We start from the raw sequence: 23,872 nt of genomic DNA, 5'->3' as shown, positions 1-23,872 counted from the left end.
TCATTTTTGTTTTTAATTGCTGGAACAACAAGGGAAATCATTACTATGCAATTGTCTCACTTTTTCCAAATAGCATATTTTTAAAATATAGCACACAAAAGGAAATACATATCTCACAATATAAGGCAAATGATGGGGAATGGGGTGTTTTTCAATTGAGAGTTGGGATAAATAAAGACTAACGTACAGTATGTTTTAGTTTTTTGAAGAAATGTAAGGTTCTATGCATAAAAAAATGCATGGGTGAAAACATCTCACAAGAAAAGTACTGACTTTTTATTTAGAATATATATGCACTGCTGTGCAAAAGTCTAACATATTGTAACGCTTACGGCCGACAGGCACTGTGTAAGAGCCGGCGTACCAGAGCAGGTGACGTCACCGCCCTTCCCTGTGATAGCAGGACTACAGCTACGGGGTTATAGAGAGATCTCTCTTTGGCTCACCGGGCTGGGTCCCTACTGAGTGATGCGGGAGTCCCGGGTTTGAGCCCCCAATGGTGGGGGGCTGACCTAGTGTGGCAAGGGTGCCCGCCTGAGCCCCCGTTGTGTTACAATATCTTAGAAAAGAAGTTATGATATATTAGCCATCTGTCATGAGCATCAGCAATTTACTCAAAGCATCTAATCATGTTTTCTATCATAACAACTGTTGACTGCTGTCTATTAGTAATACAGCTTATATACTGTATATACTTATATATACTTACTATATATATACTTAAGATATACTTGAGCAGCAAATATGAAATACTGTAGTACTGTAGGTAATCCATGACATTTACTAATCATCTTAATTCACTTTTTGCAGGGTGCTGTTTATCATTAGCATCATTTCTTCCTTCACATTCACGAAACCGAGAGATTTCATCTTGACCTACAAAATACAAATCAACCAGGAATAATTATTAGCTGAAAACAAAATTACTGAATTTTCAGTAGAACATAGCCATAGGATTCATTCTATATAGAGCTCAAATAGCAGTATAGAATCAGTATATGCAACATGCTTAAGACTTGTATGTACAGTACAATGTATGTACTGTACAGTATATACAATACATAATATACAGTGTGTACAGTATATAATGAAGTTTTTTTTTATTTCACCACAAACAAAACATTTGGTTGTGCCGATTTGGGGAGTCTTTTAGTTTTGTTATAGAAGCAAGATTTATTTGTCATTTTTATTTACAAAAGTGCTTCCCTGAAAAAGCATTTGTGGATTTGCTCTATTTTCCCTGAAGATTAGATGCACTCTGCCTATCTTTGGAATTATGTTCTTTGATCTTTGAACAGCATGACCTCCAAACAAGTGTGGCACCTATTGCTTCTTGTAAAACTAATACGCCATGGAAACAATTAAATTTGTATATTTAAGCAAAAACAAAAAAGAAGAATCAAGAATTCCCTTTTCAGGGAATGCATAACTCAAATCTCATTTGTTTGAATAAAAACACATAAAACCTATTTGGTTTTTTTGACCCAGAGCAAAAATGACTAAATAGTGTGAAAACAGTTAAAAAGCACAAAAGTGCAAACTAGAGAAAATATTGTTTTGATTTTAAAATCAAGTTTTTACAAAAATGTTAACCACATAAAGGTTGCTGTAAATTTAAAGCTAGAGATTGACATTCTTATCCAGGAGAAAAAAAATCTGTATCTGAAGTTCAATTTGATAGCATTTTTTAAATTAAGCACAAATGTAATGTATTACTTAATATTAACAGTTTAATTTGTATTGTTTATTATTAAAAATACATCTATCCATTTTCTAGCCACTTCATCCAATTCATGGTTGCAGGGGCAAACATCCTGGCAAGCTAAGGGGACAAGGTGGCATAAACTCTGTATAGGACAACATACATTGAAAACAAAAGGCAATTGAAAATAAAAATACCAAAAACCCTTTCGTATACCAGTATTGTATAAAAAATAGAAGGTACAATTTACTAAACAACCTTTCAGTGAATACAATAATAGAACTAGACATGTCAGTGAATAATAGCTGTTAATACTGTTTGCATAAAATTCCTGCTGGATGACTGCTGGATATAAAGACATCATTCACATTCTCTTTATTATGGTTTGAGCACTAATATGCATAAAATATGGAATTTTATATTTACAGAAGTGAAACCAAGTGATTAATATGGTGAAAGCTGACAGAGCTAAAATAATGAAAATCAAGATCATGTAAGAAAAGTTATAAAGATGAAAATCTTAGTCTTTATGAAGGGACAATTGATTTGTTCACAGAAATCAGGTTGTGAATATGATACACTAGATTAAATTATCAGAGGTTAAGTTATTGATTATGTTATATTTAAACAACTTGGTGTGATTGGGTTTAATTTTTTATTGGCTCTTTGTGCTATAAAGTTATGCGAAGTATTCATGGGTGATCTTAAAGATTTGCTTCCACAATATAATATTGTGACTGACATAACAGGTACTTCAGTCAATCAAGATCCTATGTTCCTTTGTACATCTTACCATATTGAAGATTTTGTTTTTGGATGATTCTTGAAGCTGACAATACAGTACTGTATGTTTGTCTCTGCTGAAGCACTGATGAAAGGCTTACAGTGCAAAGGAGATCATGTCATTCACTTTAGCCCTCTCTCCTCTGTGTTCTGTAGGCAAATGAAGAAGGAGAGAGCTTTGGATCAGAATAGCTAAGCACTTGCAAGAGTCAAGACTGGAGTCCAGTATCAATGATGTTGTAGGATCCTTACTGCAGGTCACTTTGTAATAATTCCTGACATGGTTTCTAGGTATATATACTGTATATAAAAGAATCAACATGTCAAAAGCTACACAAGAAAACTGTAAAGTAGCTGATATGTTAGTAATAAGATTAAAAAAAAATGTTCAGAAAACCTTTGAATTGTTGAGAATCCACTTTGTTGTTTAAAGATTTTTCTTTTATGTCTAGTATACAGTAGGTTTAACGGTCTGCTTTGCTTTGTAGATTTTTGTTTCCATTGGAAATGGAAACAAATGGAAAATATTTCACAGTTTCCATTCCTGGGACATTTTGGGATAGGATTTTTATATTGTATTGGTGAAAACCTTTCACAAGGACTTCAATAAAAGGCTGTCATTTACGTGCAGCTATAAAATTCATATGATTTTATAATACTGAGAAATAAACTGAAATGAAGTCTCATAGCTTTATTTTTCTTTTCAATTACCAGGACAGTAGCCCACAGCTATTAACATTTACTTTTTTAATTATAACTATTGTAAGCAAGAAGAAATATAAAATAAAATGTGTCTAATAAACCTACAAATTTATTAGCAGCTACCAGCCATTTAAATAACATGCTGATGAAACCAGGGTAAAATAAAGCAAGAAGGCAATCTTCAAGAAAAACACAAGAAAAAAATACAATACCGTACATTGTTCCATCTTCCATAACTTTTCCCTGCCTTACCTTATTATGCTGAATGTAGGAAAAAAAGGAAATTCATCAAACTCCTTTGATTGGGTGTTCAAGTACCACGATGCCATCAAAGGTGAAGTTGTTCAGCAACATACGTTGATAGAATTTGTTAAGTGAAGAGATATTTGTTGTGCACTGACATCAAAGACATGAGCAGGCCTTCATGTTTAGTAAGCAGTTCAAAAATGGTTTTGCAGTAGATAAAACAAAATTGTACAATAGCATCCAAATGTCCCTGCCCCGCACTTGACAAAACATGATTGGATAGATGTGAGACACACTTAGGAGTCATATTATTAGTAGCCAATGCTAAATTAGTAGTAGATGCTAAGTCTCTCCACCCCAAGACTCTTCAGACACCAAAAAATATTCTTGGAAAAAGATTAATTAATATCATATCACACACTTTTTCCTTTAATAAGGCTATTCTATTTGGTCTACACTGATGTGAAATGGTCACACCTGGTCTAACTTCAGATAATTACCAAAGCAAGGTACAGTTTATAACAATTCATTATTCCCCCCAGTGGGATCTAACAAATTTCAAGTACTTAGCCATATACTGTATGATTAATTTGTTCACCGTCATCACAATCCAACAATGTGTGGTGCGTTACTTAAGCAGTCTGGAGAAGTTACGACTTCCTTAAATGATGATCCCTCATTCATACACTTCACAAAAAAACAACAACAATCAAATAAAAGATTTACAAGATTTAGCAGAAGATCGGCATAAGGAGACAAAACAGTTAGGATCCCCATGCAGTGTAGTGTAGATTGGGTGAGTGAAGAATGCATAAAGACGAAGGCAAGGAGAGAGGAACTTATTTTACTATTTATACAGTAGCTTTTTGGGAAGTGATGTCATGGAGGAGTAACAGAGATGAAGAAGAATTTACAGTAGTTGCCAACATCCATCCTGAGCAATTGTTAAAAACTCCACTGTCATTGCCAGAAATTTTTGTTCATCTCAATTTCCAGACTGGATCTAAATTCTGAAGATTGACTGTTATATGTCAATATTTTTATTATTATCTTAATAGATTACCATACCATAGATTGAATTGGGATTCACCTTTAGATGAGAGCACGGTATTGGCTCAGAAATTCTGGGAGCAGGGCTAAAATGTTTTAGACACCATTTTCTCAGTACCTAGAGGTATAGTGACCTCAGTGGTTCTTTCTTTCTGGGTGTCTGTAAGGTTTTCTTGACATGAATGAGGATCATGCCTCTTCTACAATCTGTACTTTCTTCCTTTTCCCTAATACTCAATTACTTTTCTATGTATGCCTAAATAATGTTTATTGCAAAACATATTTTCAACAGATTTGTATCTTGATACATTGGCATACTCATCTCTTTGATAAGAGTTCAATTAAAAATTTAAATGATGGGAGAGTCCCCATGTCCAAAGATCTCCTCAGTAACAGCAGAAAAAAGTCACATCATTGAGTATAGAGCAAATTGCACAGCTGCTTTAAAGATTCAGAAGGGAACCACAAATTCTAGCAGCTAAATGAAAAACAAGACCATGTCTTTATTACAGAAAACAGAAAATAAATTAGTGACAACCTCTTTGTAATCTTGTGAGCAAATAATGAGAAAATAGAATTTGCAGCAGAATTGAGCTGTGACTTCATTGTCTCCTATTTAAACACATGTTTTCAAAAAGGGATAGGTAGATTTTTCATTTTTACCAAGTAGCTTCTACTTCTACATCTTCAAAAGAAAGAACAATTTATTTATAATTTCCTTAGAAATGTGCTGGATTAGCAAAATTACAGTTCTACACTATGAACAAAAGTAAATGCACAATTTACCACAACAATGGGTAGCAAAAGAAAGTTTTTTTTTAAGCTCAGTGAACTTCAGCTCTTTTCAGTGTATAATCTGTAGCTACATTTAAAATCTAAAGGAAATACTGAAATATTGAAAAACCGCAAATTGCTGAAACAGGAAAAAATGTGAAAACTCAATCAAGACTGCGGGGAGGGTTGGAATGAGTACTGATTAAAACCTCCTCATGCCAAAAAGGTTGATCTTTAAATAACTGGCAAAAAAAGCCTATTTTTTTACACAAGCATTTAAACCAACAAGAATTTATGGAAAAAAAAAACATTGATAACATTGATTGCATATGACACAAAAAGGCTACAAACTCAAATTCAAATTCAAAATGTATCTGTCCTTATAATAAAAATATTCACATTCTTAACAACCATTACAGTTTTGTGATTGTGTATTTTGTGTACTAGGCTCACTCTAGGTTTTGGTTCTGTTCTTGTTCTAATGCTCTTCAAACATTGTTTGTGCTCAGCATGGCTGTCTACCAAATATCTTTCCTAACTGTGGCTTGGATGGCACCCATGCCCACATATTGTGACAGCAGGCTGTCTCTGAAAATCTCATGAAGCTTTATTGTATAGTTGTGCCCATATCCAAAACAGGCAATGCAGTGCAAAGATGTCGTATTGAAGTGAGAAATCAAAATGTATGATGAAAACAAACTACCCTCCAGTTTAGACAAATGTCACTTTCTCCATCTCCCACTGCTTCTGTCCAAAATAATCAAGATGGCTTCTATCTCTTTTTTTTTCTACAATTAGAATGTTTAGAATATTCAAGTGGCTGGTGAACTACAGTGAGTGGTGTTTTTTTTAGATTATCAATATAATTATGAGAACATTGTTTTATTAAAAGAATGATGAGTACAGACTTTTTTTCAGGGCAATTTAATTCTATTTCAGAATTATTACTTGCTTCAATATGTTGTTAAGAATGCCTATTTTTAAAATGGAATAATCACTTAAATTGAGCTGTTCAGTGGTTATGCCTGCATAAAGCAATGGTGTCTAAATGGAGCTCTTTAAATGTTAAATATTCAACAAAATCGTTCTGGTTTTTTTCTGGTGCACACCACAAAGGTCAGCCAGGACTTTTATTGTGTGTCTTTAAATGTTTTATTTATAGGAAAGAAATATCATTACAGGAACTCCACTGGGATCACAGGAAGGCTTTGCAAATATGAACTGCATCTAATTAACAAGCAACATTGCATCTAAAACCTGGAACAGGGCATGCAAACATTCCTTATACATTTATGGTTTCATGATTGACTTCAAGACATTTTTATAGAAAATACTGTTGTTGTTGTTGTTTTATTTAAGAAGAATATTTTATTTTGTGGAAGAATTATTTTCTTTGGCACATACAGTACAGTAGTTTTGTTCCCCTTCAAAACACAGAAGGTATAGTCGTGATTCAATCCTTTGTGGTACTTGTTTTATTAAAAAATGTGCAAGCATGAATCTGTGTATAATAGCTTACACTATTCATGCAACGACTGCACATGTCTGTGATATAAAACAGTCTATTCACAGAGCTGAGGGCCTAAGTAAAGATTATGTTGGTTTGCCTACAGATAAGATTTTATGAATGTCAAAATGTCCATTTTAAATTTCCCTTTAAATATAATACATACAGCTGAAATAAGAGAAAATGGAAAAAAAAGTAATAATATTATATAAGGTAAATTTTTAAAGTAACAAGGATAGCATTATGATAAACAGTGCTGCTGGCCAGTGCTGCTGAACTTATAGGGAATCTCATTTGGAGGAGACTGACACTGCAGTTATAGAAGTGCTTTAAAGATAAAAGAAACATTTTCTGGTGAAGAACAAATGTTGTACTTAGCAAAACCCATCATGTCTATTTTATTGACTCTACAAAAACAATCCAAAGTGTATTTTGTTTATAAAAAAGCACAGTTGTCTTGTTCATATATAGTTCTCAGTTTTAACAAAACACCGTTCCCCTTCTACAGTATTTGCACTCCACTCAGAATTGCACAAGTAGATTTCTAGTTACTAGATACCTCGACACAATCTCTACAGCATAAATAGCTCATATCTTGCCTTAATCAATGCATTAAGTGAATGAGAGATACCTGTCAATTATTTCAGAGGTTTAGACTACAAATCAACCATGAATAAACAACAATCTGTTCCACTGGTGTTCTTGAATTTTAAACATCAAATCAATTCCATTACAGTTTACCAACTCCAATAAAACTTTGAACACTCACTCTAATGAAGTACAATCCATTTGGCTATCCAGGCCAGTGCCTGGGTTCCATGTTTAATAAAAATGTCTATATGATTAATGTGATTTTTTTCAAATAATTATATAGCTTTGAAATACAAACAGCAATCACCACCACAGCTACTGTGTAATAGCAGTAAAATGTTATCACAAAATAATAGTTATGTTTTTAGCCTTTGTTTTTCCTTCCCATGTTTGTGTTTTTATTATTCCATCATTTAATACATTAGTGCATCTAGCTTGATGAAGGTGTGCTGCTGTCGTAATAGTTTTGTTTTGTACTGATATTGATGTTTAAACAGCTTTCCTTCTGCACAGAATTCTGTTTCCTTTTTCTATTTTTCTTCCACTGAAATCACTTGTGTAAAGAAAGATTCAGCTCAATGTCTTGAGGCACTGCCCTTGCTCCATTGATCCAACCATACAGAAGTCTAGCCTGTAACATTTTTAGCCGTTTTCCAAGGAATGATGAAATACTGCAGACATTCCCTTGATATCACGCCCTTACATGTAACAGATTGCTTAATAAACTTTTCATCAATTAAAAGAGTGTTTTTTAACCAGGTAAGCATGGTTTCATCAGCGATCCATGTATGTTTTAAACCAATAGTTTTAACAAATTCAAAACTGTTCTTTAAATATTACAATTTTTCCTCAAAGACTGGAGCATTATTATTTTCTTCAAGATCCCACTCTTCTGAAGGGAAGGAACACCACATACAGAACACAAGAAAAAAGTGTTATACTTAATTGCAGGTCAGTTAGAAAATGATGTGTCAGCTGCCATGGTTGCTAATTAATTCAGTTATAAAATGCAACTTGTAACACCCTCCATCTGTTCATATTTAACCTATGTGAACATGCAGTGGTTATTTGTCATGGTCTCATTATGGCAAAATAGTTATGTGTAAATATGATTTTTTATGTAATATAAAAAGCACATGATCTTGCCTTAATGTAAAACGTCCAATATATCAATCTTCTGATGTCATTGCAATATTAACTATTAAACAATCATCCAATTGTAAGTTACGATCTCTTCTACAACACCAAGTCCAAAACACTCCTAAGAGTTAATTCATTTGTTTTCCAGGTGATATTGTAATGTACTGTAATCTTGAATAGAATATTTAAACACAAATTGTAGAAAGTACTGTTTATATTGTTGTCTGATTAGAACTCTCTCATTCTTTCTATTGCCCTTGTGATTTTTAAAAAATTAATTGAAACACTAATCTTCACACACTGAACAATCTGTTTTCAGCATTTGGCCATTCATTCAGTATTCATTTTGCAAAAGAGGAAAGCAGTAGATTGTAATATGACATTATTGAGCCTTGAAATCTACACTTAAAAAGGTAGTTATCTACTGTACTGTAGGTCAGCAGTGTTCAGTCCAGAAACTCTGAAAGTAAAATGTCCTTCTGTAGTCCACAGTCTACAGAACTACAGAACAGTCAATAATGTTATTCCCATGGATCTCCAGACAGGATTGTTGTACCTTATCATTGTTGGAAATAAATGTAAAGATTGGCAGGGCAGCATACTTTAAGCAATGTTGAAAATTATCAACATGCTCATGTGGTAACCAAATCTCCGCTGAAGCATATTGAATCCAAATTACACTTTCCCTCATTCTTCATCAAAATAAAGTACAGGTATGTAATCAATCATAGCTGACAATATGCCTGGTGTTTTTTATTTATAATCTTGAGTGAATTTATGAGTGCTTTCTTGTGCTTTTGTTTTTCTCTTGGTGGATATTTAAATACAAGTTCCTGGAAAAAAAAATCACTGGAGCAGAAACAGGTTTTTGCTCAAGACGTCTGTAGCCTGCTATGGGAATGCTCTGCATAAGTTTGCAAGCAATCAGGACCCAGTCCAAATGTTTGCTTCAGGCTGTTTAAATACTGTAAAGATAAATTTGCAGCAAAATCATCACATGCAGCAGCAATGGTTCCAGTCTTGTAACATAACATATACAGACAAGACTGCAATGCAACTGTATGAAGATAAAACTGTTTCAAAGACACTAACAATCATTTGCTTCTTTATCTATTGGCTCACAATGTACTAACTTGTGTACATAATCAAAAAGTAATCAGCTCATTAAGATCAACCCACTGCTCTGTTCACAGGCATTTCTATAAGGTGGCAGAGTGACTTATTGTTTGATTTTAAAATGTTTAGACAAGGATGAGATCCTGAACATTTTAGCCCATCTTCAAAGATAAAGAATCACAAAACAGAATGGATCAATATTCAATATTATTCTATTAAAACATTTATATAATAAATCTAATCTACCCTCCCTTATCACAAAAAAATGCTTCCTTAACTTAAATTCAAAATCAGCTCTCTTGTTTGGTTGAGATTATTACTTCAGCTAGCAGGCCTTTTTAAGCTCTATTTTTTTCTAGTTATTAATTTCTGAGACAATTAAATATTAATTCATTGCTCCCATTCACCCAACTGATCTATTGCACAGAAATTCAGCACATCCCTAAAATTCACAAGGAATAATGACTGCCAGGAATGAGATATTTTTAAGGATGTTTATTGAGTATTTAGACATAGTGAGATTCGTCTCCTGGCCACAGAATAAAGCAGTCAGAATCCCCATGCAGAGAAAGAAATTCACCAAAGGGAAGCTGTAAGGGTGGAGATGGAGTGGAGGAGGGATGTATCAGATGATAAGCAAAAAACTGGGATGTGCATATGATTAAAATACTGTATACAGTATACAATATAGCTCACGAGAAATCATGGCAGGAATGATTATGATTTTGACCAGCTTGTTTAGATCAAAAGTGGGTTGGCTGCTGTTATCCCTGTCAACTATTATTAAAGAACTTCCATTTCCTGAGGAATAATACCACTCCAAAATTAGTTGTGTTTGAGGATGTTTTTTGAATAAGAACAGTGCGATTAGTCTTAACCCACTTAGCTGAGGGCCAGTCCCCTGGCCATCCGAAAAGAAGCATAGACACCCCGCCAAAAACAGAAAGATGCATGGCCTCACAACCACCAAAGCAGAAAGGGGAGATGAGAAAAAGGCGCAGGCACTTGATGAACAATGTACTAGGAAGAATGGCCTGTCTTGGAATGCCAATATACTGTATAAAGCTGGAGTTCTTATTTCAGGCTGCTGGAGTTGGCTCTGATATATACAAGGTACGCCTCTGAAGACCAGCCACCAAATTGCTTGATACAGTACATACAGTAATCAGACCTGCCTTGACAGGCAGCTTAGGAATCTTTGTCTTCCAAAGTGAGTGATCCAAGAATTGTTCTGCATAGAAAATGGATTCTGTTAGAACTGTTCAAAGGTAAGAGAGGAACCAGCTTCAACATGCTATGAGATCTTTCTACTAAAGAAAAAATCTGTAGAGGATGCACCGTGGGTTTCATACAGACATTTTAGGGAAAACTGAACTCTGTCCAGATAAACATTAGATGGTTTATTTGGCTAAAAAGCAAAAAATAGTGATAAAGCTGGTTAAAATGAAACGCAGGGGGCTAGAGAGGCTGATGGCTGATGGAGAGGGAGCAGGAGTCTGTTATGAGGAGCTGGAGACTCTTGCTTGAGTCTGAAAAGTCCTTAGAGCAGTAAATCTGGAGATCCATAACAAAGAGACAGAAGTGGAACAAGTAATTATTATTTTTGTCTTTCCTTCAGTCTTTGTTCAGATTACAGATTGCAATATTGCATGACGAGCTGCAAAAAGCGGTATTTGTGTATAATATATATATATACCTTTCCAGCAATATCATTGTGAATGATTATGATATAGAACATCTGGGGTGAAAGAAGCTTGGTTTGGTTGTTGTCATTCTTCCTGAACTTCACTTAAGACCTTTAATATAAAATAGCTTAACAGGAGCAGACGTTCATATTCGTTAAAAGAAAAGAGATCTGTAGGTTCCTGTATATTATCAGGTTTATTTATATTCACCTTTTGTAGTCACCTAGAAGAAGGAAAACAGATCGAAAGCAATGAAAATCCCATTCATTTTGAGACATTCACATGTCATTTTATCCTTATCTGGGGATTCAAATGTTTCAAAACCACAAACAAAACCTCCAGATTGCCTGAACTCATCCAATAAAAGTCACACTTGCAAAAAACACTATTCTTTCTGTTTTATAACTCTGAAATCTGACACTTTTGAATGTCTAGCCCAGGGAACCTTTATTGTTTATTGCTTTTTAGAATTCGAGTTCTCATTAACATTAGAAGTGTATGGTGTATGTATATTGTATTGTGTATAGTGTGTCCCCTAATTGAAAAAGCTCTGTCAAATAAAAAGTGGCATTTAAGCTGACCTTTGAAAATAAAAACAAAGCGCCCTATGTTCAAAACACTGAGGCACTTACAGCCCCTTTAAGAGACTAAGTGTTTTGAATGTATGACCCAATATTTTGATAAGGACTCGAATCATGATTGAATGTTCTAGGCTGCACTGTAAGCAGGCATATTCCCCTAAACACCATAAAAGCTGGTATAATAGCTAGTTATTCATGTAGGAATCCAGTGATGTAAATGCTGTAATCTTTGGATTAGCCATGATTGTTCAACATGTTGAAATATATACTAATTAACTTATTCATAGAACGTGAGCGTTAATTCTGTAGTTCAGCATGCCCAAATTTCTCCACACCACATAGGACATTTATGGTCAGAGACACAACAGATAGGATTGAATTTGTAGCAGTATGTCTTGAAAACATGCTCTTTTATTTAAATCTCCTTATAATGGCTCAAATTAATAACCTTTTTCTGATGTTTTCTTATCGAGGGTCCAAATAATTACTGATATAGCACTGAAGCAAAAAAAAAATATTTTTAAAAAGGAATAAGAAGAAATATTTGTGTCATATAAATTGTAAATAAGGCCAAAAAATGTTAACCGTATGTGATGCTGTCTCATTTTATGTTTTTTTGTTGGCACAGGTTGTGTTGATGAATTATCTAAAATAATCAGGTTTATTTTGTATGTAACCATAGTCTTTATCAATAAAATATTATTTGTTGTTATTTAGTTTGAAACAGTAAAATTATTTATTCTTGTACATTTAGAAGTGGGGATTATTTTTTACATTTACATGAAAAATGTAGGTCAGATTTCAAAAAATACATTTCAGTGTAAATTTTTGTATTGATGTAAAGTAATAAATAACCACCACTATTTTACACACACAAAAAACGTGCAATGATGTTGACAGAGTAGTATAAATTCCTGCATTTCTCTAATCTTAAACTATAAGATTATAGTTGTAGATGTTAGATCAGATGTTATTTTGTAGAAACAATAAATAAAGTAACTGATAACATAACTTGTTTACATGATGTACTGAAAGAACATGTGGCTATAGGAAAATACTGCACCAATGAGGAAGTGCAAACTTTTAACATTTCTTTATGTAACAGTTGTGGGAGCATGGCTCAAGTTATTATCGAAGCTGGTACTATGGTTTCCTTCAACCTTGGATCGCTATTCTACTACAAATGAGCTGAATGGCCTACTCTACTTTGTAACTATTATTTAGTTCTGCTTATGTTCAGTCATAAAAGGTAAAATATTCATTTAATAGAAAATAAATATGAAATGGCTTTGTAATGTATTAAAAACAAGAGAGATTTCATTCAGCCAGAATGGAATATAGTACAGTACATGAGCAACTTATTGCATCACAGACAAATAATCAATGAATGAATAACTGTAATCTTTTCTTCTAAAACTATGAGGCGTTGTGCAAATGAGAAATATAAAAGCTGATTACTAATTATTAATCCAAATGCTGTTTATTCCTGTTTTGTGAAATGTACTGTATTAGTGCATCTTCACTTCCACAGATTAGATGTGGGAGGACTTTAACAAACATACTATCACACATATCAAGAAAGCAATCCTAGTATCAGCAACTACAACAACAGGGAAAGGTGTTGCTCTAAGGTGATAAGGCTGGAGTGCATTACTAATTCATACAATAATGTTCCTCATTAGCTTGTGTGTACAGTAGATTCAGACATGCATTGATTTTATTCCCTTCTGTCAAGTAAATAAACTAGCTGTCTTTAATTTAGTAAGATGATGGAAATCACAATGTTCTTTAATTTTGTGTAGCAACACTCAGTGCATTGGAGCTAAAAAACAGTAAAACCTTCAGTTTTTAACTTTTTTGAAAAGGCAGACAATTATTCTACTGTAAAGCATGCACTGTAAAATGTGATCAGTTCATTGAAAAGTCAACTGAAAACTCATATTTTGTTTAGACAGCACAAAGCCTGTGTTTGTGCTCATGGAGACACGTTGTAGGTTTTATCCTTGGATACCACTTAAAAAATAAAAGCAAAAAAACAATTCCATTTTATGTTTCAAGAGCTTTTAAAGGAATTTAAAAAATAAAATATAGTTAAAAACAATGTATACCAGGCACTAGAAAAATAAAATGGACTTTTCTAACTAGGAACTGTAGAAACACATTTATACAACATTTCTTAACTAAAAGCTAAGGTTCTAAAATGCACACACATCACAGAATATACAGTACAATATACATATTCTCCCACACACAAAATTTCAATCTAAATGAATTTCATGTCATTTTTTTTTGTTTCCTTAATGCAGGGTTGTCATTGTTATAGATACTGATACTGATACTGAAGGACATTAAAAGAGACATTTAAATTCCCTACTAATACCAATAATACCGTATACCAATATGCTAAAGCCACCCAGTGCATTATTTAAGAACTGAGCATTTCAGAAGATGCATTCCTAAATGTTTTAGCAAAAGGTGTTCTAAGTTGGGCCATACTGTATATGAATATAAACAACAGTGAGCAGGCAATGGAGAATAATCTGCAATTTGTGAAGGATGTGTCTGGGTTTCCAGTGTTCACCAATAGCCAATGTGCTATTCTGCATTCTAATGCTTATAAAATATATAACTCCAGTCCCTGCTTTCCTACAGTACCTATCATTTCCCGTTACAGTGAAAACAAGACAATGATCTGGAGCTCGATGTGTGATAGAAGTATAGACAACTGGGAAAACCTTGATTTTCCTGAACTGCTTAATTATTGATCTGGTACAACTGAATGATATGGTACGCAATTGATTTAACCTATAGGGGGTAGCTAAAAACAGCCTTTATGGATGAATCTTTTACTATGCTCTACTGAATGGAATATATTGTGCATAATAAAGCCAGTTTAAGAAGAAAAGCAGAGTGTAAATGAATAAAGTTGCAAAAGATTTCTTCTCAATAAATACACAACATATATCTTTTGTTTACTCCATGTTGTTATTACTGCCAATTGAAAATCACAGTGAATTATAAGAGGTGATGTTTTGTCACTAGAGCATTCCTTCTTTTTCTGAAGTATTTGAATCTGAAATAAAATTAATTGCATTTTTCAGACAAATTGAGAAAACAAGTTGGGCATGTATAATCTGAGAGCTCCAGCTTTGAAACTGACACAGTTTCTTCTAACGTTTTTTTGCAAAAGGCTCCTGAATAGAAGGTTTCCTAATGAAATGGCTGAACACTCAGATACACCTAAGGTAAAAGATGCATAACGCATTGAAAATAAGGTTTTCAGAAAGTATTGTCACACATGAAGATCACCGTCAGTCTTCATGGTCAGTTATGCCAATAGCATAAGCAGAAAACCAGCATGCAGCTCTACAAGAGATTATTATACTACAAGGGTCAGAGTTCATGCACAAAGCAATCAAGGCTGAGTGAGTGCACACATGCTCTAAGGACTTCAAGCACCATTTGCCTGACTTTATACTGCTGATACATGTGAACCTGTGACTTTCTCTGCAGGAGCCCAGTGCTGCTACAATCTCTCGAGCTTCCTGTGACATATGCAATGGACTTCATATTTAATTTCTGGCACGTTCTTTTCAAGGGCCTTTCTGCCTAAGACATACCTGGGATTCTCTCGTGAAGACTGGACATTTCCACATTAGCATCATGTAACAACACAAATCTTGTAAACGCCAATTCTGGATAAAAATTAATGAATACACTATTTACAAAACATGGTTGCTGTGTTAGCCTTATTGTACTATACAAAGGTAAGAAAATACACATTTCTCTTTTTTATTAATGGCATTGTGAATACTATTCACATTTCCTTTCATACACCGTTTTGTATTTTTTTACAATGGTACTGTACATACATTTCTGAAGCTATGTCAAACATTACAGCTTCAGAAAGGTCCCAATTGAGAGGAGGCCATTCATCCTATTGTGCTCATTTGTTCCGTTTTCTGTAGTCTCATAGCCAGCACTAGTTACTGTATATTGGGAAAAGCCGTCTTTAGAAAAGCACAATTTACAGTAGAAAATTAGTAATGTATATTAGTAGAACTAACATGTGTACTATATCTGTGGGAGGTGTGAAGAGACTAGATTACCTTCAGATAACTCCTTCATACTTAAGGAGAACATAAAAACTTATCCCAGACTGGTGTCCCAAACTGTAAATGAACCCAGAACCTTGGAACTGTGATAAAGATCAGTCATACTCCAGTAATAACATTTCTAATAATGAAAGTTGTGATTAAAATCATGAATATAAAGAGCCATTTACTATCTTTCCAATTAGTTTACATTCCTAAGATTTAGATAAAGGTTTTGTTTCAGTGCAAAAGGTGTTGTACTTTTTTTCATTCGACATCTAATTGAAAATCTAATGTTCTAAGTTACTCTATGGGTATTTTAATTTAGAGATGATAAACGTTTAGTTTACCTTAATTTTAATACTGTAATATGTTTTAGTGCTAAGGGATTATAATATTTGTGTTATGTAATGCATACCTTTCAAGAAAAACGTGTCTTCTTTACATCCTAATATACGTATGTCAATTATTAATAGATACTTATCATTCTATTATGCATATAAACGTTTAAAGATATTCTATAGAAATTTTGTTATCAATTAAATGCTTTTGTCATCATTTTGATTAATTAGTGCCTGACACTGACACACTCAAGTAATTCTGTTGCCCAAGTACTCAACCACTTCATGCTGTAGGTGAGAGAGGTGAATGAGGAGCAGTGATCAGATTATTTATCCTGTTTTTAATGTCAAAACACGTGAGAGTGAAAAGAAAGAAAAGCACAGAGAGGAACTTAACTGTCCCTTCTTATCAAAAGAACTACAGTACACCTTTGCATTGTTAGTAAATTGGAACAAAACTTCTGGTGGATCTGACAGCAGTGGAGCCCAGCCCTGTTTAGTGATGAATCTAGGTTTTGGTGTAGACCACCCTGATGGACATCAGCAAGTGTGATGCAGATGTGCAGAAAGGTATGCCAATTTTGTGTACAACAGAGCAATCAATGGTGAGGTCCAAGCGTGATGGCCTGAGCATTGATCAAGTCTTGAGACCTCTCTTGCTCATCCTGACTTGACAACATTGCAGTAGAGCAATGCCTTTCACTTCCTCACGCTGCTCATGTATCAGCAACTTTCTTGGGAGAGAAGAATGTGACAGCTGTGCATGCCTTACTTGCAAGACTTGAGAACCCGAATATTTGTAAAATGAGCTGGGACGACATGTGGCATCTAGGGCTCAGTGACTGGTAAACAGGCACATGCTTGCCCGTCCAGACTTGGAGACGAATGGGACACAATCACACAAAATAGCACCTGCAAACTAGAGCAAAGCATTTATCGCAGATGTACAGCTTGTATTGCTTACCACAGTGGCCACACATGCTACCAGCCTGTGAATTTCACAGTAGACCCCCTGTTGATCATCCCTGTTGATGACAAATGTTAATCGGCATAATTCTCCTATGTCATATCTGTTCATTAAAATGTCAGCACACCTGTTACCAAAAAGATCTTGTGATTGTTTCTGATAACATTTTGCATTTGTTGCAGTTGTGATAAGTTTCTTTCGAAACTTTCTTACATACAGGACTGTATATCACATTCTCAGATGGAAAAATCTGGTGGATGCACTTCAGTGATAAGCCAATGGTGTGAAGCTACCATCTGTGGGATTCCAACTGAATGCCTCGAAGTTAGCATACCCCCTATGTAACTCCGGCTATATCATATAGTTTGGGCCAGGGATTTGGAATGATTGATAGCCTTCAAATACCTTTTTAGTCAATTTCACTGTATAATAGTGCTGGATCTAATTAAGGTTTTATCCCAATAAGTTCAACTTTACAAGCCCAGAACTATGTCTCCTTTTCAGACCCCTGTAAAATTGAAATAATTTTTTTTCAATCCAAAGTGAATTTAGCAGTGATTGTTACATTAATCTGTTAGAAATTCTATATCCTGTGTGTTCTACAAACATGAGAAAATGTATGATTGACATTCTGTGCTCGTAGGCCTTTAGAAAATAGTCCATATTGAGTTAGTAATCTGTTAATAAAATGAAATGTATATTCAAAAAATGTCTACATATCAAATGGATTTGGTATGCAGTAGAATGAACAAATAGAAATGTAGGAGTACATTGTTATCCCCCTGTTATATAAAACAGTGTGATTCTTTATTTAATGAATAAAGTTTAAAACAAAATAAAAAATAAGAAAAAGGTGGAATTTAATAAGGCTTCAATAGTCAATCCATAAAAGGACAAAACTGTTTAGGGCATTAGATGATGTGACAGCTGTTTCCTTTTACAAACAGGCTTCAGACGGGAAAAGGAAATTGGCCACACCCTATATAAATGCTTGCAGCAAGTTATAAAGATGAAATAATTTTTAAATCCTCCTAAGGAGTCAGCCAGTGATAATATAAACGCAGCATTTTGCAAAAGATGAGAAAAGTAAGCATAGTGATGCAAAATAATTTGAATGAAATAATTATAAATAAAGGGGATTTATTAGAATGCACAAATTACATGTTAATGAAGATTTACCTACATATAAAAGACACATTAGACAGCTCTATATTTTTAGATTAGACAGATATTTGCATCCTAATTATTTATGAAGAATAGTTTAGAAGAAAGGTTTACACTGTGACTATATGTATATCTGTATCAAACCATCCTCTCCTTTCATAATATTAAAAGATTTGGTGAGTAAACACAAAATATCATGACAACAGAACATCCTTAAACAAATATCAATCTTTTGACTCTTTTGGCCAGGCTAGACGATTTACATAACATACACTCTGTATCTGGATGTTGATAATATGTATACTATGGTCTGTTTCCCCACTTCAAAAAATATCATCTCTCCTGTACCACAAGTTTTCAAGAAAGAGCTTCTGACAAAGTGTCAGTGAAGAACAAATAGCAGGCCTTAGTTTTAAAAGAAAAAAATATTTCTGCAATCACGAAAATGAAAAGCAGCCTGATTTCCCAACTGATCATGAGAATGTCATCTCAAAACAACATTTCACAACGAACATTCATTAAGAAAGATCATGACAACACTGTAGCAATCAGAACAGAGCATTAACACAGAGAATGGATGCTTTAGCTTGGATTTCCATCTGTTCCATGACATAAGAGGTTTTGGATTTTGACAAAGATAATTTCCACCATGATGGTCTATCTTCTGTTGTTTGGAAAGGAGACGAAGAGGATCTTACAGGGGGTGTTCCCTGGAGGTCTCACATCCAGGAAATAAGATTAATCATTTCCAGCTCCCTCTCCGTCCCCTGACAGGGCTCTGCTTGGCTTCTTCCCATGTGAATACAGCAATGCTTCAGGGGGTTTGTTTGTCGCCCTTGTAATGACTTAAAAGGCAAACACTGATGCTGTCATCATGCCATTTACCTCAAGCACTTGTAACCATGTTATTGTGAATACTGTCCAATACACACACCAACTGGGAACAAGGCAAAGAATGGGAGACTTTATTTGAGAAGCCCCCTGCAATTATTCCTGTTGCCAAATGTCATTTTTTAGGCGACTCTTTTGCATTTTCGAATTTTAAAATTTCAGATCTGTAGCTTGAAGCGGGTGGTTGTCTTTTTGCTTTTATTTGCTATTATTTACAAATGTAGTCAATAAAGCCATACAGTATATCCACCCATCATCAGAAAACTGCTTATCCTGGTAAGCAAATTGAAGCCTATTCAGGAAACACAGTGCAAAGATGCAAAGGAAACTGAGATCTCTCTCCCTGGAAGAGACACCAATCCATCATGGAGAAATGGACCATTTAGAAGAGCCAATCAAACCTAGACAGCAAGTATTTGGGAAATGGGAGGAAACCACAGCATCCAGCAAAACACACCTAAACATACTGAATATGCAAATCCCACATAGACACCTGGGGACTGGATCATAACCAGGACCCTAGAACTGTAAGACAGCAATGCTAAAAGCTACTCTATCAACCCACCTCAGAAACAGCATAAACTAACATATTTCAAAGGTGAAATTTTGATACTGTATAGAATATTGGATTTTCGTAAAACACAAAAAGTAAGGTACTTTCCTTTTCATTTTCTGTAAGCTATTGTACTTTTTAGTTTGACAACAATAACATAATCCATTTAAACTATGTTGCTTTTCGATGAAACTACACATTTTGTTTTTTATATCAGTCTTATTAAGTCTTGAACTTTTTCTTATTTTTTATTATCAATATTGCAAAAATAGTGATGTGTGTTATATTGCTTGATATGCAATTTAGTGCTATTCATCTTTTTTTTTAAAAAAAAGATACTGACCTTAGCTTTTGCTAAATAATGGAGTAAATAGCAGTGGCTTACTGATGTGTGTGCAATTTTATAAAAAGAAGGAATAACATGAATTATACATTTTAATCTCCCCAGAGAAAAATTAACTCCTTTACAATAATTGGTTATAGACAATTATTTTTAATGGAACAATCTGCTTTGAGAAAATGCCCTGTTTAACACACTTAGTAAAGAAAATGCATTACCCCAGCTTGTGAAATGTGTTAAGATAAGGAAGCAAAGAAAGTGCAATTGTGTTGGAATGGGATAAGGAAATCACAATGAGGATTTGGAAATAGCGGACAGGCCTTTCAGCTTCAATCTGCGTAATCTCCAATACTAAGCAAATAAATTACATGTTAAATAGATTGTATTGCTCTACCCTAAAACCAGCTGATGTGAGCAAATGAAAGTGGTTTCTTTACAAAGGGGTTATGATACATTTGATCGTGTAACATTTAAGCTAAGTAAAAGAACTTACCCTCTCCTTAGTCTTAGACCAATGCATAAAAAATCCTAACATAGGCTGTTAATATAATAATATGCTGGAAATGCATCTAAGGTCTTCTTTTGGTGATACAGAAGAAGCGTGTTACAAACTACTGTATGTAAACTGGTATGTTGCCTTCACTGGAACATTATCACACTCTCCTTTAATAGTTTCATTAAGCCATAGGACACAACAATAATGTTTTACTTTCCGTTTGTTTTTATACATTACAGCAAGCAGGTCCACGCTCATCCAGTGAACTTTCTATTGATTAATAGATCTTATTTGTGGAAACCACATTATGCGCCCAGAAGAAGCTGAGAGGACCCAGGGAATCATAAAAAAGATAAGTGCCTCTGGGCTTCTATCACATAAACATTAGGCTTAACACCCAATAGGTGTTGTATAAGGGACATTCTTTGCTAATGTTCAGCAATTGTATGCCATATACAGTACTTCTTTAAAAATACTTTTTAAGTTAATAATAAGTAAAAATAAGTTAATTTTCACAGTATGCGTCACTGCTACTGTGCTCGTGAAATATCTGCTTGCCATGTGTCCGTGACAAATTCAGGAATACAGTTTCATAAAATTACTTTAACCTTAAAGTTAAGAACCCAAACCCAATGTAATTGTATAATATGGAAGATTGGTATTTACAGTAGAAACATTTTTTGATTTAATGAAGTGGGATTTCTGAAATTCCATGTTATATAACTGAAGGCGAAGCATTTTGCTGATTTGAAAAGTGGCACATTATACATTACCTTTTATAATTATGATGACTTAAAGTGCGCAGAACATCCATTCTGCATTTTTAATCTGAAGTAGATAACTAGATACAGCGTGGCATATTCCTTTTAAAAAAGAAGTAAAAGACATAACAGAATTATCCTAGGCACGTAAAATCTAAAACTAAATAAAAAATAATTTTTTAAATGAATAGATTTCAGACGTGATGCAATGAAATGAATCATAGGTGATATTTGCATAAACTTAGTATTATTTAGAATGTAAAAGTACTGTACATACAGTAAATAAGGCCAACTACACATTATAAACTACAGTACATGAAATAATTCACGCTCTGTGCAGTTTACAGATTTGAATGTTTGCGGTCCTCAGTGCAGCCAATGATACTTGTTACTGATTCGTGTAGCTCCATCCATCCGAAAATGTAAAGTTAAGATCATTTTCAAGTAGGATGCATTTTTCTCTCTCTAATGTTTTAACAGAAGAATTTTTATGTTCTTAAAAATATATGTACTGTACAGTGGTATTCATGTTAAGAAATTGTTGGCATTCTGAGGGTAATTTCTGCACTACCTTCCCTGGGATAATTTGAATCTGGCTATTCTAAACATTTTCTGACTAATCAGTTCAATGGTGCCAGATACTGTATGGAATCTCATACTTAAGTATGAATTTTCTTTCTGAGTCTATCAGTGGGTGGCTTGAAAGATGGGACAAATGAGTGTTAGGTTTAGGTTATGAGAGATATTATTTGTTTGTTCTGTCTTTTATATAGCACGTTCTGAAAATTAAACGAATAATAAGGTGTTCACAAACAAAAAACCTGGACAATATTTGTGCCAGTTTAACATTTGACATAAAAAGGTATGGTTTTTGTATACATTTTTTTTTTCAGCACAGACTAAAAAAAAACTTCACCCCCCAAACAAAATTTACAATAATCTTCAAACAATACAGCCAGGATTGTAAAGGAGAGAAGGCCAAATAGATGTGAGATGGGAGTTTCATGAACAAAATGCAAAGACTAAATAACATTCTTGGACTGACAAAAAATGGTGGCTGGTGATTTTAGTCACAAGTACTAAGCTGCGGCTGATGTAGAAGTACATACAGAGCCTGCATGGAAACACACTTTATTATCTACAAAAAACATAGTTTACTCCAACAAGCTCCCAGTTCATATAGTATTTAAAAAAATAGAATATTGAGATAAAATGCAAATTATTCAGTTAATCACAACCTAAATATATTTAAATTATTTTATGACTATTGTAATTCTGACCTGTTGCTATTAATCATTAACACGGTATAAGTACTGTAATCTCTTTCCTACTTTTATAAAGTTCTAATAATAATTGCATTGTAACATTTTTGTCTCTTTATTTTTTGGAAGGAGCAGATATGTTTTTATTTATTGCTATATTTTTCCATTTTTTGATGAATGAGAATACCATGTAACAATGCGTTTGTAAAACGTTTGCTGATTTCCAGCAGCTAGCGTTTGATAAGGTTAGTGTATGATTAGAGAACAAAAGATGACAAACAACAAAGTCAATTTTAAATGCCGAATGTACTGTTTCATTTTTTTGTAGTTTGAAAACTATTTAAGGTGGCTTTGGAGGGTCAAACAAAACCATAAAAGCAGTATTTTACAATAGACATTTGATTTGTTGATGCCTTTTGGATGCAACTAGAGATATTGTTCCTGTCTTTCCTTGTAGGTAAACTGTGCACAAACGTCCCACAGTAAATAAATTAGACAAGCAGTTTCACCAGTTTATCCACAGGGAGAACTGGATCCTTTACAATAAATTCAACAAAATATGATATTGAACTTATAATATTCAGTAAATTTCAGAGGAAATGTGATGTGATTTGTGTCTTCTTTGAAAAAGATAAACATATATTTTTTTGGAAGTCAGACTATGTATCCTGCGCCAGTATTCATGGCTTCCAATGGTGCTATCCATATTGTACGTATGATCTATATTAATTCCAGGGTAAAGAAACTATTTTCTTTCCAATATTTCAGAAATAATAAACACTGTTTATTAATATTCATGCCTAAATAAGTATTGTTCCAATGTTGAGTATGACCAGGATTCTTCATCCTAAAGTAAAAATGAATTATATTTATTATTTTCAGGCTTGATTTACTGTACATTATTTTATCACACATGATTTACACTAATATGACTTCATATTTACCTTAGTGTGGATAAGAATTACAAATTTTCATTAAAGTGAAATAAATGATACCTTTGTTTGGATAAATGTTGGTGCTAACTGAAGAGCTGTTCACTCTTTCTGTGATCAATCAAACCCAGTGAACCGCTCATCAGTAATACTAATTTATTTATGAAAATTATTGCCAATTAAAAAAAAACATC

At 33.8% G+C, this 23,872-nt stretch overlaps 1 long non-coding RNA gene across 1 annotated transcript in view; it reads right to left on the bottom strand.

Moving 5' to 3' along the window:
- The window catches only part of LOC107078402 (uncharacterized), a 34,036-nt gene continuing 10,164 nt past the window's right edge, over positions 1–23,872 (bottom strand). The window contains exons 3-5 of the long non-coding RNA XR_011190382.1: positions 17,277–17,337; positions 2,496–2,635; positions 1–876 (exon numbers count right to left, since the gene is read on the bottom strand). This is a non-coding gene — a long non-coding RNA (uncharacterized lncRNA). The remainder of the gene's footprint in view (positions 877–2,495; positions 2,636–17,276; positions 17,338–23,872) is intronic.

The sequence above is a fragment of the Lepisosteus oculatus genome, chromosome 9, assembly GCF_040954835.1.
Source record: "Lepisosteus oculatus isolate fLepOcu1 chromosome 9, fLepOcu1.hap2, whole genome shotgun sequence".
In the NCBI taxonomy this organism is placed as follows: domain Eukaryota; kingdom Metazoa; phylum Chordata; class Actinopteri; order Semionotiformes; family Lepisosteidae; genus Lepisosteus; species Lepisosteus oculatus.
The sequence above is the reverse complement of the archived record's forward strand: the minus strand, read 5'-3'. Positions and strand labels throughout refer to the sequence as shown.